Consider the following 19,584-nt stretch of genomic DNA (forward strand, 5'->3'; position numbering starts at 1 on the left):
TCATTTAGCAATGGCGCCCGTTTGTTTACGTTTCGAGTACCAAAAGCAGCCACGGACGAGTATAACTGTGGAACGGCTCCCCAGTTATTCTCCACCTTTCCATATCGAAGTGTTAACTCTATATGGGGTGCAGATAGCTATGTGGCGTGTTAATACATACGTCCCCTGTTGATATACGATATCCTGGAGGGAAACCTTTAGGGTACTTGCACCAGAAGTTAGAATTCTGTGATAACCTGTCGTTTAATTCTCTGGGAATATCCCTGTAGTTAAATATACCCAAGGAAGCTACTGAAGGAACCTTCCATCAGTACGTCATGGCTATCTCACCCAAAAATAGATTTTTCGCTTCGCTCAAAATCCGTTTTATGATTAGTGATGATGACATATAACGGTATTGTCACAAGTCTCATATGGTCAGTTTGACCATTGAAAAGGTTGATTTAAGGTTTAGGCACTGATGGAAAATCCGCAGATACATTAATGCTCTGGTATGCTTCCATCAGCACAACATGGCTTGAGCCCAAAAAACGGATTTTGAGCGAAGCGAAAAATTTATTTTTGGGTGAGATAGCCATGTCGTTCTGATGGACCCACCCATCTCTTCCGTAGAAGAGATCTTCAGTTTCCCTCCCGTAGTACTGTATCTGTAACAGCCTATGCTCAATGCTACAAGGAATGACCACTATCGTAGGGATGGCGCTGTTGTACTATCGATAGTAGTAGGGAACGGGGATGGCCCTTGAAGGGCCCCCCTTTTATTTTTGCCACACCTCCTCGAACATAAACTCTATCTGGGGTGCAGATTGCTATGAGGTGTACCATTACGTCCTTATGCGATATCCCTTCTTAGAATTTTAAGGGATATTTGCTCCAGGAGTTAGAATTCTGGATACCTTTGGTAAATTCTCTGGGATATATCACTGTAGTCACGTATAACCTACGAAGCTACTAATGAAGGAACTTCCATCAGGACGACATGGCTATCTCACCCAAAAATAGATTTTTCGCTTCACTCAAAATCCGTTAATTATGCTTTCCTCTTCCAAGATAGTATACAGAGAGGTTCGGTGATCGATTCTTAATGCTCCTAGGCTACTAGCCTAGGGGCTTTAGTATACTTTCATACATGTCCCCATTGCTCTTGTATTGCCTTTTAAGGGGAGACTGACCCCTCTTATACCTTTTAAGTCGATACCAATCTCCTAGGAGATTTAAGAGCAATCCCCTTCCCTCTGATTAGCCTAGGCTATTCTCAGTTTTCTTTGCTGTGAACAGAGTTCTGGCAAAGTTTTACTGAGACGTTCCGTTTTCTTTCTCCTAACCACTGAGTCGGTTTTGAGTTTAGGATGGGACATCAGAGTATTAGTCTGTGTTAGGCATCTCCCTGTCTTGGTGAAATGATTTCCCAGGTCAGGTTAAGCTGCTCTTTTAGGAGACTAGACCTCCCTAGGCCATACTTGGGAGTTTTATATGACAATTCCCCCTTCCCTGGCCTACCAGATAGTCCTGTGCTAGTAGACCCTAGACCGAAGAAAGGATTTCTCCATTGCCCAGGGTCTCTGGTACGAGATTCTGCTCTCCTGCGAGTCGGGGTCCTATGGACACCCTCTCCCTTGACTAACCCAACCTGTGGAAATGACTTCCCTTACCTGAGGTTACTTTATTACGAGAACAGAATCCTTTAAGCTGGGTAGTGCCTTCAGACATTACCTTAACTATAGGACACCTACCCCCTCCCCGCTATCCCTTTCGTGTTGAATGATCCAACACCCTCCTGGCCGTCGTTCTGCATTGATCCTAGGGTTCTTGTAGGACTGGCCTGAGGCTACCCATCGGCCGCCGGCTAGGCCGGCTGCCGGCGGGTGTCCTCATATTCTTTAGAGTGTTCATCGGTCCTCCCTTGGACTGCCTTCCATTATCCCTCATGACTGGGATATGGTTGGGTGGAAGCCCGAATTTAATTCCCCCTTCCACTTGAAGCCTCATTCTGGATGCAGGCCTGCAAGGCTGAACCCTTGCCTTCCTCCATCCTTTCTTTCTCTCGTACTTTCATACTGGGTCAAAGATATTGGACATTCGGGTACCGACTGCTGGCCGCTGAGTAGCCAGCCGGCAGCCGGCCACCCAATCCTGGTCCTCTGCTGCCGACTGCCTTGGGTCCCCTTGATGAAAGGATCCTCGGCTGCCGGCCGGCAGATCCATGACACCGCCGGCAGCCAGCAGAGCCATTGCCGGCCGGCAGAGCCACCGCCAGCGGCATCCGGCACAGAACGCCGGCAACCGGGAGAGACCACCGGCAGCCGGCAGTTACTACTATCAGCCAGCAGTGCCGCCGCCGCCGGCAGCCGGCAGGGCTGTTGCCGGCCGGCAGAGCCTCCGCCGCCGGCAGAGCCGTTGCAGGCGGCTTATCACTCAATGTTATGAAGACAATACTTGCCTTCAATAGCCTAGTATAGGCCGGCGCCGGCAGGCCCGGCAGGCCTGACAAGTCTGACAACTTGTTGTCAAACAGTCAGTGCTGCAGCCCAAAGTTTTTCCAACCTACAAGGTGCTTCATGGGCAGCCTATTGTGAGACCATCACATATAAGAGAGCGATTCTCTCTTCCTTTAATGGATATGATCCATTATTGTCCTTAATCCCCATTGTTGAAACTGGAAGATTGTGTTAAGATACACTGATATCATAGGATATCATCTTCCCCTAAAGATTCTTAAGAATTCTATTTTCAATATTGGAGGAGGTCATAGCAATTGGCTGGACAGGAAATACATGTAGGTGTCTTTCCTACTTATAGCTTACCCTATCCAAGCTAATATAACATAAGTATGTTGAAATTTGAGAATTTCATCGAATACTAATAGACTTTTCCTTTCTTTACAGGAGGAGCATCCCGTGTGCGGGAATAGTTTTTGCCGGGTCCGCAGTAAGAACTTCTGCGGCCACGACATGTGCAGGGCCCATGCTCGCTGCGCTGTCACCAAGGGGGCTCTCAAGTATTGGGAACCGCAGGTATGTACCGTTTGTACTAACCTAGTAACAGAGGCTTTTGATGACCAAAAGTCAACTGAGTCAAGGGACGCAGCAAGGGAGAAGCTACGTAAATGGGTCAGGGGTTTTCAGAAGAATACTTCTGGCCCATACCTTCCTAATGAAAGGATGAGAGCGTATCTTTTTCCTAGGGCATCTTCGGATGCGGTTATTCCCCAGGCTCAACCTGAGATTCCCCGTCTCTGCCCCGGTGTGCTTTTCTCCAGCCGAGGCTTCCATGATGAAGGATACGGCCCAAGACATTATCAACGTGACTTGGTGGCTTGACTGGTGGGCCTGTACATTGGTGAGCTTCCAGTTGTCTCACGATCTGGCGATTCCGGAGAACCAGGCTCTTCTTCAGGAACTTACACGCTCAGGGGGGGAAGGCTATGAAGTTCCTCACCTTCCAGTCTCTCACTCAATCAACCAATTGGGTACTTCGGAGGAGGGATACAATCTTCAACAAGCTGTCCCGTAAGCTCCCCGAGCGAGAGGCGAAGTGTTTGAGGAACTCGCCAGTGTGGACGAGTCCATCTTCCCGAGTCCATCTTCCCCCTGAAAGCTGTAGAAAAGACTATGGAGAGAGTTCGGAGGCTAAAGGAAACAGCGGACCTCAGACACTCAGCTGTGAGACGACCCTCACACAGAAGGGTTGTACCAGAAGGGTCCCACTCGCCTACGTCCCAGTTGAGGAGAGACTCCCCTTCGTCAGCCTGGCAGCAGTCGTCTCAGCCCCCCCTCCCCCCAGTAGAGGAAGTTCTACCCCTCAGCCCTCATTTAGGCCTAAGTACTCCGGCTATAGGAGATGCCGTTCAAGCCGCGCCTCCAGAAGGAGGGAGGAAAGGAGGCTCCCCTCTCCTGCCGAAGCCTTAGGTAGGGGGATGCCTCAAACATTTTTGGCAAGCATGGTCCGTAGCAGTCGTGAAGGAGGGATACAGGGTCCCCTTCCTGATGGAGCCGCCCCCTCTAATCCCCGATCATCGAGCGGAATGGCTGGCACCATATATATATATATATATATATATATATATATATATATATATATATATATATATATATATATATATATATATATATATATAGGCTATATATATATATATATATATATGTGTGTGTGTGTGTGTATAGAAATGTGATAAGTTTCATTTTTGGGCTCAAGCCATGATGTACTGATGAAAGGTTCCCTTAGTAGCTTCCCAAGGGTATATATGACTACAGTGATATTCCCAGAGAATCAAACCAAAGGCTTCACAGAATTCTAACTTCTGGCACGAGTACCCTTAAGATTACTCTTAAGGGTATCGTATATAATCAGGGGACGTATTCTTGACACGCCACATGGCAATCTGCACCCCAAATAGCCTTTACGCTTCGAGGGGGATACGTAGCAGAATTAGAAAGAAGGGTAGCCGCAATAGAGGTTACCCTGGTTCCCCTACTACTATCGTATCACAACTGCGCCAACTCCCTCTGGCGGTCATTCCTTTATTTGAAGTGCCTCGCTACGGTGGTGTTCCCTGTTGATCTGACATTTTCGATCGATTTTTAGGAATCTTTATGCTTTCTACGTCTTCTTTCTCCATCCAGAAAGTTGAGTATTTATTCTTTACAATATGTATTTTAGTTCCAGCCTCACAATGAATTTAGTGTAATTATTGTGTTTGGATCTACGCCGATCACCGGTGTCGCCATAGGCGCCGTTGTTCATTGGGCATGTGTTATTTAGTTAGCAGAACGACATTTCCGGTTTAAATAGCATTAATTGTTATTATGAAAGCTATTTAGGCATTTTATATTGTAAAGATATTTATATGCATTTTTGGGCTCAGGCCATGTCATCGTGATGGAAGTTCCTTCAAAGGTAGCTTCCTAGGTATATTTGACTACAGTGATATATCCCAGAGAATTTACCAAAGGTATCCAGAATTCTAACTCCTGGAGCGAATATCCCTTAAAATTTTACGAAGGGATATCGCGTAATATCAGAGGACGTATTCTTGACACATCTCATGGCTATCTACACCCCCAATAGAGCTTTCACTACGAGGGGAAAGAGAGGCAAGAATAGGGTGAGTCGTTTCAGAGACATTGCTCTCGACGAGTCACTACTGCTCTGCAAATTGTGCGCCTGTCCGCCACCGCGTGGCGCCACCGTCATTCTTTCGCTTGTAGCTTCGATAGACCGGTGTTTTTCCCAGATCTCTCGCGCTATTTTGGAGTTTTTTGGAGTTTATGATGTCTTCTCCAGCCACATCAGCTTCTGGAAAGTTAAGTAATATCTTTATCTTGTGTAAATGAAAGCTCTTGCCAGTTTTGATTTTTGATTGAGATTGTAATTAACGTAACAAGAGCTGTTGCCAGCCGGATGGCGTCAGTGACGCGGTCGTTCTTCTGTTCATTTAGTTAGCCAGAACGACCCTTTCCCGGCATTTATACGCTTTAATAACTTTAGCTATTTAGATATTTAGCTAGGGATTCTTATATTATGTCTTTGGTGTCGTGAATTTGGCTATTCTGAACGAGCCTCACGAGTGCTAGGCTTCCTAGCCTAGGCACCCTCACACTTCATGCATGATATAACCTTCCTGGTAAAGTTGTATTGAAGCACAGGCATTATTTTTACACTTGTATGATATTACTTTTTTGGGCTCAAGCCATGTCGTGCTGATGGAAGTTTCTTCATTAGTAGCTTCCTAGGTTATATGTGACTACAGTGATATATCCCAGAGAATTTACCGAAGGTACCCAGAATTCTAACTCCTGGAGCGAATATCCCTTAAAATTCTAAGAAGGGATATCGCGTAAGGACGTAATGGCACACCTCATAGCAATCTGCACCCCAGATAGAGTTTACATTCGAGGAGGTGTGGCAAAAATAAAAGGGGGGCCCTTCAAGGGCCATCCCCGTTCCCTACTACTATCGATAGTACAACAGCGCCATCCCTATGATAGTGGTCATTCCTTTATTTGTAGCGATTTCTCTCGGTGGTATTTTCCAGTGATTGAAATTATTTCGATTGGTTAAAGGATTATTATTATGCTTTCTTCATCTTCTTCCGCCTTCGGAAAGTTGAGTATCGGGTCTTTACTTTGAATATGTTTTAGCTCTTGTTTCTCAATGATTTTGAGTATTCATTGTGTTTTTAGAGCTAGGTCATTTACTGGAGGCGCCATGGGCGCTATTTAGGCATATTCTTGTGAAGATGTGATTATATGCATAATTATTTCATTTTTCCTCTGTCGATCGTATAGTTAGAGTTTCGGTGATTTAGGTAACTGAGAACTCGTCTAGCTTAGTTAGCCTAACCTAGACACTGTCTATATGTTCGACATTCCCCGATTACTTTTGTGTTTTGTTTTTATTCCATTGGAGACTGATACCTCCTGTAATGTTATGAAACTTCTGACGTCTCTTCGGAGACTTAAAGGTAATCCCTTTCCCTCTGAGTGTAGTCCCAGACAACAACCCTTGTGGCCGTGCCTGAATATTATTCAGACATGGCTGACCTGGGGTTTGGTTTCTGCCTATCCCCTTAACTTTTGGTTGTGGATATACCAGCAGGTTTTGGGATTTGGTCAGAATCTCAGAGTATTTAGTCTTTTGTCGTTGACCTTCCGACAGGGTGAGTTGGTTGTGGGATACCTTAATCCTCTGCCGACAAGGTTACCGACAATGGAGGTTAGTCCTCCATAGTCGCTTTGGTTATGGTAGTATACCATTTTCTCCTTGCGACTAAAAGACTAGTCCGGTGCCACAGTTCCCTGGGCTGAAAGTAATTCCCTTTTAGCCTAGGATAACGTGGCACTGGAATCCTGTTTTTCTTTGTGGGAGGAGGCGCAGTGTCGCCCCCTCCCCTTGACTGTGTCGGCATTCTCTGGGTTGGAGAATTGAGTCTCTCCTAGCACCCGGATTCTGTCGATACCATACAGAAACAGAGTTCCTTTTCTAGGTGCTAGGACTGTCAAGTTTGACAGTTCCTTTCACAATTGTTACAGGACCCTTTTCCCCTTCCCCTCTATCCTTTTTAATGGTTTATCCATTGCCTTTTAGGCTGACATCATGCATCCTTACCTTATCGGTAGAGTGCTGGATACAGCCAGACCTCCTCTCTCATCCTGGTTGACGGCAGGGCATACTGCCGCCTGCCGGCCTGGCTGACAACCAAGATGGCTGCCGACAGTCATGGTCTGTCAGCAGCTGCCGACATTGCCGGCGGCTACCGACGTTGCCGGCGGCTGCCGACGTTGCCGGCGGCTGCCGACGTTGCCGGCGACTGCCGACATTGCCGGCGGCTGCCGACGTTGCCGGCGCCTGCCGACGTTGTCGGCGACTGCCAACGTTGTCGGCGACTGTCGACGTTGTCGGCGACTGCCGATGTTGTCGGCGACTGCCGACGCTGCCGGCGGTTGTCGGCATGATAGCCTTTTACCGGCCTGGCCGGCAACCAAGATGTCTGCCGACAGTCATGGATTGCCGGCAGCTGCCGACATTGTCGGCGGTTGCCGACGTTGCCGGCGGTTGTCGGCATGATAGCCTTTTGCTGGCCTGGCCGGCAACCAAGATGGATGCCGACAATTATGGACTGTCACCAGTTGCCGGCCTGGCCGGCAGTGGCGCCCATGATGGCTGTGAGTGGTTAGTCCTTTCTGTCCCCGAGGTTCTCAGTCCTGCCTTAGACTGTAGCTTTAGGTTCTGTTGCTTGTATGCTGCCGGCAGGGCTGGCAACGCGGCGCGCCGACTGTACCAGTACTGTCGGCGGGTTGCTGGCAACAGTACTGTAGCTATATAGAAGCTTGAATGTTACATTCTCCCCTTCCATTAGAACCTTCTTTCGGAAAAAAAGGTAGTCTCCTAGACTTTCTTCCTTAATTACTGTATATAGTTACAGTAAAGGATAGCCCTTTTTTCCATTCTGTGTCTCTCTCTTTCTCGCTAGGTCTGCAAGGTATGCAGACATATCCTAGCCAGACCGGCAACATGCCAGATATACTGCTGTAATGGTTATACAGATAGCCAGTATATCTCAGTATAGAATATACTGTAGATAGAAAACTGCTATATTTCTTATACTAGTGGTTTTTTCCAATATATTTTTGATATCCAATTCGGGCAATTGCTGAGCCTAATCCTATATTGAATGAATATGATTTCTTCAATATCCTGATTAGAAATCAGTTTAGGATTATCCTGCAATATTAAATACTTCAGGCAAGAGTGATACACTCCTATCCCGTAAAGGGTACAGCCCCTTTTTTCTTTGAGTCTCCCTGATCAGGAAACTCTATGATTTAATATAGCAGGAAGACTACAGCAAATGACCCGAGTAGGATGTACATTTATATGTCTTTTTTGGGCTGAAACCATGACGTCCTGATGGAAGGTTCCTTCAGTAGCTTCATAGGGTATATTTAACTACTGTGGATATTCCCAGAGAATTAAACTAAAGGTTATCACAGAATTCTAACTTCTGGTGCGAGTACCCTAAAGGTTTCCCTCTAGGATATCGTATATCAACAGGGGACGCATGTATTAACACGCCCCATAGCTATCTGCACCCCATATAGAGTTAACACTTCGATATGGAAAGGTGGAGAATAACTGGGGAGCTGTTCCACAGTTACACTCATCCGTGGCTGCTTTTGGTACTCGAGACGTAAACAAACGGGCGCCATTGCTAAATGACGTCACGTCCGTCCTCATCCTTTCGCCTGTAGCTTCTCGCTTAAGTCGGATTTTCCTTAAGTGCGTTTTTCATCTGCTTACATCGCCATTATTTCGCTACCTTCAGCCTCGCTTTCTTCTGGAAAGTTGAGTACCAGGTCCCAGTATTGTTTAGATAAGCTCAAGCCGTAAAGTAACTTCTACTTTTCGTAAAATATTGAGTTTTGTGGCAGAGCTGTGCCGATACCGGACGCGCCATTTTATGGCGTCGCTGTTCATGTTGCATGCTTTATTTAGTTAGCCAGAACAGCCCTCTCCGGTCATTTAACTAATTAATATTTTTAGTTATTTTGTCTTCTTAGCTAGGAAATACTTTTATCGTGTTTTAGCGCTCATCAGATTCGGTCGTCGTTCGACCCCATGCTAGATAGCTAGCTTAGCCCCTAGGCTAGATAGCCTAGTGCTTTTTTTCATGCATGATATATACCAGTGTTCCTAGGTTAAGTTATGAAGATTGTGGCATTATTAAACATACTATTAACTGTGATGTAAGTGTTTTCGCCTTCTGGGACCATATAGGGGACTGTGTTGATTGTGTATCATTCCATCCTAACCTAATGTAGGAACCCCTATATGCTCCCTATCCCCCTGCCTGCGGGCATTCCCTCTGTGTAGTCTTGCTTCCCCTTCTATATAGAGGAATTTTGTCTACAAACAGAGTATTTTTCGCTTCTCTGCCTACCCTAAGGGAATGACCCTCCCTTACGGTCGGACCGAGAAATAGGGAACGGCTCTGCCCTTCCTCAGTTGCACCTGGTTGGGTTACTCCTTCCTCCCTGCAACTTGCGATGTGTCTTTCAGGCTTTCCTAGTCTAGGAGCTAGCCCTCCTTCTCTAGGTTAAGCTCTGGGGGTTGACTCTGCCCTATTATAGTTTGAGACGGTACTCCTGTACCGTTCTCATTCTGGGCTACTAACCTAGGTTAGGGAGCGTTCTCCCTTTCCTTGGTGGCCGTTCTCATACAGAGTCTCCTCTATAGAAAGACCTTTTCTTTCCCCTCCCCACCTATCCCTTTGGTGTAGGCTTGCCTACACACATCTGTCCTTAGTCCTACAACTCCTCCCTTGGGTGGAGTGGTAAGGCTAACCTTGTTCTCCTGCTGTGCTGGCCGCTCTGGTACACATACCCTTCATAGCGTTCTATGGGGGTGGTTGCCGGCGGCGGTCCAGCCGGCGGGGGATTCCCCTCTCTTGAGTGCCCTCTAACCCTTCCTTGAGTTACCCCAGGCACCCGGCCGACTGCCGGTTCCCTGTCGCCAGATGCTAGGAGTATCCACTCCTATCATGAGTGTACTCTCTCAGGAGGGATGCCGGAGGGGTATGGGATCTTACCCCTTCCATCCCTCCTTACCTTTCTCTCTCTCTATCCTGGTGCCGGTCCCTTGCCGCCTCTACTGCCGGCGATAACCGCCACTACCTCAGGTGACATTCTTTCATAAGATGCCCTCCCCCTCTAAGACGTCAGCCTTCCGTGTGCCAGAGGCTGCCGCCTTCCGTCGACATACAGCCGACGTCCCACCCCTCCTTTTTCCTAGTAATAGCTGGCCGACCTTCGGAGCCTGCCACCGGCATGCCGGCATTGATTGCCGGCGGTCTAGGTATACAACCATATACATATCTATCTTATGAATTGATCTAAGCTCACCAGGCCGTCAGCCTTCGGCTGCCGGAGCCGCCGCCCCCTGCCGGTGACCCGCCGCTGTGCCTGCGGTCGCTACGATGGTATTATACTTTAGATACTCAGTGTGTCTGTTTTGATGCCTTCCACCCTGCAGGACCGGCCTCCGGCGTGCCGTCGGTCTGCCGGCACCCTCCTGAGACGTTAAGGGACATGCACCCCTTCACATATCTGCCGACAGTCAAAATGCTGCAGCCAGATGGCTTGGCCACTTCCATATATAGGTATTGTCTTACCATCCAAGATTCTGGCTATGCTGTTTGATTGCACATTACAATATTCCAGCATACTCTGTGTGTCTTAGTGCAGCCGATTGCTGGAACCTACATTTAATAAGGGGTTTCTCCTATACCCCTTCTACTCCAGGGATGTGAGTGGTCTCAGACCCTTCTACACCCTGCGGGCAATTTCTGTTAGAAGCTTAGCTCGGCTTATCCATATGGATTCCCTTTTTGTGACCTTCGGCCACAAAAGAAATTGCCTACAGATAAGGTTACGGTAACCGACTGGGCGGGATGCACAAGTATGTGTCTATCTACTTCCTTTCCCGCTCATTATTCTCAAGCAGTAAAATGCCTTGTAAATTAATTTAATGTTTAAAAATTTAGATTAAGATATCTTAATTTTAAAGTAATGTAAGTCATTCTTATGCCTTCCATGTACTCATGATCTCTTTCTTTTACAGGAGGAGTATATGAAGTGTGAGAGCAACTTCTGCGGGGTGAAGCGCCCGGACTTCTACGGGCACAAGGCGTGCCGGACCCACGCCCCCTGCGCCGCCAAGAAAGGCGACCTGAAGTATTGGGACCCGCAGAACTGGACAGTCTGCAAGAGTCGTTTGGTCGAGGTGTTCGACGATCCTCCTTCTGCGGAGGCAAGGGACAACGCTCGAGAGAAGCTACGCAAATGGGTGCGTGGCTTCCAGAAGAACACCACCGGACCGCATCTCGCCAACGAAGACTTGAGGGCCTTGCTTTTCCCAAAGGCATCCAAAGACTCTGTGGTCCCCCGTGATCAGATCCCCACCGTCCAGATCGTGGTGGAACCTGACGTTGTCATGGCCCAGTCCATGCATGAGTGCCATCTAGATTCCGATAACGTGGAACGTATGTCGGAAGTGTCAGAAGAGACGGAGAAGAACCTCATGGGCGAGGAACTCGACTATGAGGAAGATCAGGTGGAATACCCTGATTCAGAGACCGAGGTCGCTCCCGCTCCTACTCCCGCAGCAACTCCTGCACCGTCCGAGGAACCTGTTCCTTCGACTTCTGCCACCCCGGACCCTCTTCCATCGGCCACTCAGGAGGTCTTCAAGATGCTTGAAGCCCTCATGGAAAGAAAACTACGAGAAACCCAGGAGCAATTCCGGACTACTCTAGTTAATCTTAAACAACCGAAACGGATTTCGGTTCAGTACCTCCCCACTTGCTCGGAAGCTAACCCATGGAGATATGCCGAGCATATGCCAATTACGACTGGAAAAATCTACATCAGTGAAAGGGTTGGCTCTATCTTGCTGGAAGAAGTGGAATTCTTCCTGAATTTCGAGGTTTATCCGGACTGTTACCTCCGGCTCAGGTCCGAACCAGCCTCAAAGGAAAAGACCGAACCGAAGGAGGTTATCGTGTTCGATCTCGCGAAAGCCCAAGCTATGTTAGCCCAGGCGGTGAAGAGTAGGGGTTTCACCAACTCCAAGATGCCGGCGCTTAACAAGAAGCATCCAACCTTCGTTGCGTCGAATGCTGCGACTTTCCCCTTCATCGAAAAGGCCTTCACAGCGGTCTTAAAGGCAGTGGAGGATGGGAAACCTTGCCCTGCACTGGAGGAGTGCAGACCCTTCTCCCTTACTGTTCCTCCCGATGATAGGCACTGGAAAGACGTCCAGTCAACCTTCACGGTAGGGAAACTAGAGCCTGACGTAGCCGGTCGTCAATTTAATGAGGACCTCCCAAGGCTAAATGATCACCTCCTTTGTAGGGAACAGGATACGAAGGAGAGGCTTGCCGCGTCGCTGTCCCACCAGGTACAGCTGGAACTTATGGCCGGGGATACTAGAGTCCCGGACTTTTATATGGTCTTAGCCAAATCGCACTTGGTAACGGTGACAAAGGACCTATATAGCTTCACTAGGGCTCGCAGAGCCTGTCGTGAATTCGTGTTCGCCAACGCGACGGTGAAACACGAACCCCGGAGGCTGATTTCCTCCAATATCTGGGGTAAGTATCTTTTTCCTTCCTCTCTGGTGAAAGAGATTGTAGACAAGGCCGCCACGGAGAATAGGAACCTTCTCCACAAGTGGGGCATGTCAAGGAAGAGGAAACCCTCTTAGGACGATGGCCCTCAGCCTAAGAAGAAACCTCAGAAGCCGAAGCCCCAGCAACGTCAACTAAGACAACAGTTTCCGAGTACCGCTACTCCCCAAGTGGCCACACAGCCACAACAGACCTTTCAGTTGGTCCCCCAACCAGTGGTGTCGCAGTCACCGGTCTTTACCCCTGCGTATGAGCAACACTCTACTACCTTTCGTCCCAGAGGTAGGGGCTCAAGCAGAGGTTCCGGCAGAGATTCTTCTCGCCGTCCCTCCAGAGGCAGAGGAGGAAGGGGAGCTAGCGGCCGAGGTGGCAAACCCTCGGGACACCAGAAGCAATGAAGTGCTTCCGGTGGGAGGAAGACTCCAGGATCGTTGGACCATCGATCCCTGGGCGCACAGCATCATCAAGAAGGGAGTAGGCTGGAGCTGGACTCAACCACCCCCAGCCTTCCAGCAATTCTTCCAACAGTCAACCCCCCTCCTGGAAGAATATGTCCTAGAACTCTTGAACAAGGTGATCAGGAGGGTAAAGTCAACCAGGTTCCAAGGGAGACTATTTTGCGTTCCCAAGAAAGATTCCGACAAACTCAGTCATTCTAGACTTATCCCCTCTCAACAAGTTCATTGCAAACAACAAATTCAAGATGCTGACTCTCCAACAAATAAGGACCCTTCTGCCTCAAAGGGCCTACACCGTCTCCATAGACCTGGGGGACGCCTACTGGCACATTCCAATGAATCATTACGCTTCCTTCTACCTAGGATTTTGACTCCAAAGGAAAAGTTACGCCTTCAGGGCCATGCCCTTCGGGCTCAACGTGGCTCCATGGATCTTCACGAAGCTGGCAGACGCAATCGTCCAACAACTCCGTCTTCAGGGCGTCCAAGTGATGGCTTACCTAGACGACTGGCTAGTCTGGGCGACATCACCCGAAGATTGTGTAAGAGCCTGCAACAAAGTCACCCAGTTCCTAGAGCATCTGGGATTCAAGATAAACACCGAGAAATCTCGCCTCTCTCCAGCTCAGAAGTTCCAATGGTTGGGAATCCATTGGGATCTTCAGTCACACCGCCTTTCCATCCCACAGAAGAAAAGGAAGGAAATAGCAGGGTCTGTTAGAAGACTTCTAAAATCCAAACGGATCTCAAGACGACAGCAGGAACAAGTTCTAGGCTCTCTATAGTTCGCCTCTGTGACAAACAAAGTGCTTCGCGCACAGCTAAAGGATGCCGCGGGTGTCTGGAGACGTTTCGCATCCATCGCTCGAAGAGACCTCAAGAGACGGCTTCCAAACAGATTTTGCTAACTTTTAAAGCCGTGGTCGGAAGCAAAGGCCCTGAAAAGGTCCATTCCTCTTCAACACCCGCCTCCATCGATCAACATCCACATGGACGCTTCACTGGAGGGTTGGGGAGGTCACTCCCACCAACGACTGGTTCAAGGAACATGGTCTCCCCTATTCAAGACGTTTCACATCAACATCTTGGAGGCCATGGCGGTTCTTCTCACCTTGAAGAAACTCTCCCCGCCTCCCTCGATCCACATTCGTCTGACTCTGGACAACTCGGTGGTAGTCAGATGTCTTAATCGTCAGGGCTCGAGATCGCCCCAGATAAATCAGGTACTTCTTCCAATCTTTCGTTTGGCAGAAAAGAAGAAATGGCACCTGTCTGCAGTTCACCTACAAGGATTCCGCAACGTGACGGCGGACGCTCTATCACGAACAAGCCCAATAGAGTCGGAATGGTCTCTAGACGCAAGGTCATTCTCCTTCATCTCTCACCAAGTCCCGGAACTTCAGATCGATCTCTTCGCGACGAGCGATAACAATCAACTTCCTCGATATGTGGCCCCGTACAAGGACCCCAAGGCAGAAGCGGTGGATGCCATGTCACTGGATTGGAACAGATGGTCCAGGATATACCTGTTCCCTCCCCCCAACCTTCTGCTGAAAGTCCTCTCCAAACTGAGAACCTTCAAAGGGACAGCGGCCCTAGTGGCTCCCAAGTGGCCCCGGAGCAATTGGTACCCTCTGGTCCTGGAGCTGCAGCCCACGCTGATTCCCCTACCGGGCCCAGTTCTCTCCCAATAAGTACAGTAGTCGACTGTCTTCGCTTCATCACTGAAAGTCAGGGAAGTTCATCTCATGATTTTCTCTCCTTAGCCACAAAGAAAAGGTTTGGAATCTCGAAGAAAAGTCTAGACTTCCTCGAGGAATACAAGACTGAATCTACAAGACGGCAATACGAATCTTCCTGGAGAAAGTGGGTCTCGTTCGTCAAGGCAAAAAATCCTACGGAAATCACCATTGATTTTTGTATGTCCTTCTTCATTCACCTCCATGGACAAGGCTTAGCAGTCAACACGATTTCCACCTGCAAATCGGCTTTGACTAGACCACTCCTGTACGCCTTCCAGATTGATCTGTCCAGTGATATCTTCAATAAATTGCCAAAGGCATGCGCTAGACTACGCCCAGCACCCCGGCCAAAACCTATCTCCTGGTCCCTGGACAAGGTGCTCCATTTTGCCTCTAACCTGGACAACGATTCGTGCCCTCTAAAAGACTTGACTCAAAAAGTTATCTTCCTTTTTGCTCTTGCCTCGGGAGCCCGAGTTAGTGAAATAGTGGCATTATCAAGAAGAGAGGGTCATATCCTATTCGCAGATACAGGAGAACTTACCCTCTTCCCTGATCCGACGTTTCTCGCTAAGAATGAACTACCCACCAAGAGATGGGGCCCTTGGAGAATCTGCCCCCTGAAGGAAGATGTCTCTCTATGCCCACTGGAGAGTCTTAAGGTCTATCTTCGAAGAACTTCAGACTTCGGTGGAGGACAACTCTTCAAAGGAGAAACATCGGGTAGCGACTTGTCACTGAAACAACTAAGAGCGAAAATCACCTAATTCATTCCCAGAGTGGATCCTGACAGTACACCCGCAGGTCATGATCCTAGAAAAGTCGTGTCTTCTCTGAACTTCTTCCAGAGCATGGATTTCGAAAGCCTCAAGAGCTTCACAGGATGGAAATCGTCGCGCGTTTTCTTCAAGCACTACGCAAAGCAAGTGCACGAAGTTAAACATTTCGTGGTAGCCGCTGGTAGTGTTATGAAACCTGCCGTTTAACTCTGCATAGAACAGTGAGTTACTTGGGACTGTAACTCTCCGGGTACCTGTGTTGACCCTGTGGTGATACATAGTGATTTCATGGACACTTAGTGTTTCTAATAGACTGTTCTTACCAAGGTGAAATGTCATAGACTTTACATGAGTGCCACATGCTCTAGGGCATGATGTGTTTTCTTTGAAAAAGACTGACGTTCCTCTGGAACTTGTGTTTCTAAAAGTGAAATTTCTTTTCAGATTCAAGATTGAAGTCTTTATTTTCTATGTACATTATTCTTTATTATTGTAAATAAACTTTACATTTATTATTGCAATTGTTATCACAATAATCTGCAATCTATGAAATAAAATGTCTATTTTATTACATGCGCGTCTCTCTCCGCTCCTATTATCTATTATGAAATATACGATTGTCATAGTTTCATTTACCCCTTTCTTTCTGACAGAGAAGAATAATATATATATATAATTGTATTATATACTCACTCATGCTTTGATAATACACCTACCTGAATATTAACCTTTGTCCTGCCTTCGAGACCAGATTGATCTCTCCTCCAGGGAGTGTAGTAAATGTTAATCACTTACCTATGCTTGACAATATTCCTACGCGAATATTAACCTTATGTCTTGTCTCCGAGTCCTGCACGAACTCTCCGCAGGGTGAGTAACTCTTCAATGATCGCTTCGAGATATTAGTATGGTCCACCAGGACTTCTCTGCCAGGGGGGCAGGAAGCTAGTTCTTCACGGAATCTCTAGTAAGGACATGTTACATACCTCTATTCGAAGCCCTTGGCACTTGCATAAAAAGGGGGAAAATTTCCACGATACATTAATTCTCTGGTACACTTCCATCAGGACGTCATGGCTTGAGCCCAAAAAACGGATTTTGAGCGAAGATAAATATCTATTTTTGGGTGAGATATCCATGACGTCCTGATGGACCCTCCCGTCTATTCTACTCCAGCCTTTCGGGCCCCGCCCTGTCCTGCTGTATCATGGAGTTTAGCAAGAAGCTGGCCTCAGGATGAGGACGGACGTGACGTCATTTAGCAATGTAGCCCGTTTGTTTACGTCTCGAGTACCAAAAGCAGCCACGGATGAGTGTAACTGTGGAACGGCTCTCCAGTTATTCTCCACCTTTTCATATCGAAGTGTTAACTCTATATGGGGGGAAACCTTTAGGGTACTCGCACCAGAAGTTAGAATTCTGTGATAACCTGTAGTTTAATTCTCTGGGAATATCCACTGTAGTTAAATACACCCTAGGAAACTACTGAAGGAACCTTCCATCAGGACGTCATGGCTATCTCACCCAAAAATAGATTTTTCGCTTCGCTCAAAATCCGTTTATTTTCCTGTTCCATCTAGTGCTAGATGGACCATAGTGTCATATGCTACCTTGTAGGCAATTCAATGATAAGACTGCATTACTTAGGTACAGTAGTCGATATGTTGCAATTTAGACTTTTGCAATTTAGAAACTACAGTACCATGATACAGTAGTATTTCCTAACTTACCTTGGGTATCCTTCAGCGAGTTTTCTGCTGATACTGCTTATATATATTGAAGGAATAATTTCTTCAATAGTCTGATTTGAAATCAGTCACCCTGACCCCACAGTATTAACAATTTTGGGATAGTTAATTGATACTTCTCTACCCCTAAGGGTAAATAACCCTTCTACTTGGATTTTCTCACAGAGAAAGCTCCATGTAAGTTGATACTGAGGGGAGGTAGCAGCATTTGCTCACGGAGGTATACAGGTATGTATCTCCTACTATCCCTTTATAGCTTCTATTCTAAGCTATTCTGTTGTAGATGACATTTACATGTTGATTATTAAAGTAATAATCCATTATATACTCATTTGGTTTTCCTTTCTTTACAGAAGGAACACCAGATACCTTGTATGGCAGTCCGCTACAGAGCCAAGGGTAAGGACTTTTACGGTCATAATACTTGCAGGTTACATGCCCCCTGCAATATTATTTCCAGATTCCTACATTATTGGAACCCACAGGGTTGCAATATATGTTGGACATTGATGTCTGAAGGTTTTGATAATCCCAAGTCTACAGAGACTAAGGATATAGCGCAGTATAAATTACGTAACTGGGTGAGAGGCTTCCAAAAGATCTCTCCGGGACCTTTCCTACCTAATGATAGGATGCGTAAGCTATTATTTCCAGAGCTAAGGGAGGAAATAGTAGTGCCTCAGGAGTCAACTACGTTCCCTGATGGCGAGAAAACCTTTGGGATCAAGGGCAACAGGTGCCCTAAGGTAGAAGAGAAATATGTTGTATCGGACTTTCCTCCGCCTCTGCTGGCTAAAGAGCCATCGATGTCAACATCTTCGTCTTTTACCCCTCTATTGGATAATGTGGTACAATTATGTATCCATCTGAAGAATCAGATAGAGAGCTTTAGTAAACAAAGCAAAAAGCAGGAAGTAAAACACAAGATAGAACCTCGTAAAGCTCCTCTTCTTGCTTCCCACGGGTCAGTTAAACGACCCATGAATCAAGACCTTCCTTCATGCTCCATAACCAATCCCTGGAGGTTTGCGGAGCAGATGTCGATTTCAAATGGCAGTCTCTTCATTTCAGAGAAAATAGGTACTGTTCCCTTGGACAAAATCCAATTTTGGCCAAGCTTTGAGGCTTTCCCTAATTGTTGGGTTCGACTGAGGTTCGAACCAAAGACAAGAAAAGGAACGGAACAAAAGGAGGTCATGATTCTTGATCATGATAAGGCACAGACTATCCTTTCAGGTAATCTGAAGAAGGCGGGTTATTCAGAGACGATGGTTTTCTCACTGAATAACATACACCCTTCCTTTCTTGCTCCTGCTTCACTCTCCTTCCCCTTTATGGGGAAGGCATTTACTTCTGTTACCAAAGCTGTAGAGGCGGGTGAGTCATGTCCCACACTCGATGAGTGCAAGCCTTTGTCACCAGCTTTTCCTGGACAGGAAAAGGATTGGAAGGAAGTCCATTTGACATTTTCAGTAGGAAAATTAGACAAGGATGTCGCAAGTCGACAATTCAATGTATGTCTCCCTAAATTGTCCGATTTGCTCTTGTTTAATGAACACGAGTCAAAGGAGAGACTGGCGACATCCCTTTCTCTACAAAACTACATAGAGTTGTGTTCAACTTACGAGAACACCCCAGACATGCTCATGGTCTTAGCCAAAATGCATATGGCTACCTTGGTAAAGGACCTTTACCCCTTTGTGAAGGCTAGGAGAGCATGTAGAGAGTTTGTGTTTGCTCTTCCCACAAGAGATCGTTAAGGAAGTAATTAAGAATGCCACCATGGAAAACATAAGTCTTCCCTAAAAATGGGGCATTCCCTCAAAGAGAAAATCTTCCGTGGTTGTGGGTCCCCAACCTGAAAAGAAGATCGAAAATACTGGAAATATCTGGGCTGCTCAACAACAGCCCATTATTCTAGTGACCAAGATGCTACAGGCAGATGGTCAAAAGTCTAAACCTACTGGCAGTTCGAAGCATAAAGACGCTTCGGCTAGGAGGAACATTCCCTCAGGATCGCAGGACCTTCGATCCTTCGGTCCAGAGCCTATTCAAGATGAGCCGTTGATGGGAAACAGAAATGTCCCTACTATTATCTCCTTACCTCCTCCTACAGTTCAAAACCCTCCTGGAGGAGTATACCTGAGAGCTAAATATCATACAGGTAGTAAG

The sequence above is a fragment of the Palaemon carinicauda genome, chromosome 29, assembly GCF_036898095.1.
Source record: "Palaemon carinicauda isolate YSFRI2023 chromosome 29, ASM3689809v2, whole genome shotgun sequence".
Taxonomy (NCBI): Eukaryota; Metazoa; Arthropoda; class Malacostraca; order Decapoda; family Palaemonidae; genus Palaemon; species Palaemon carinicauda.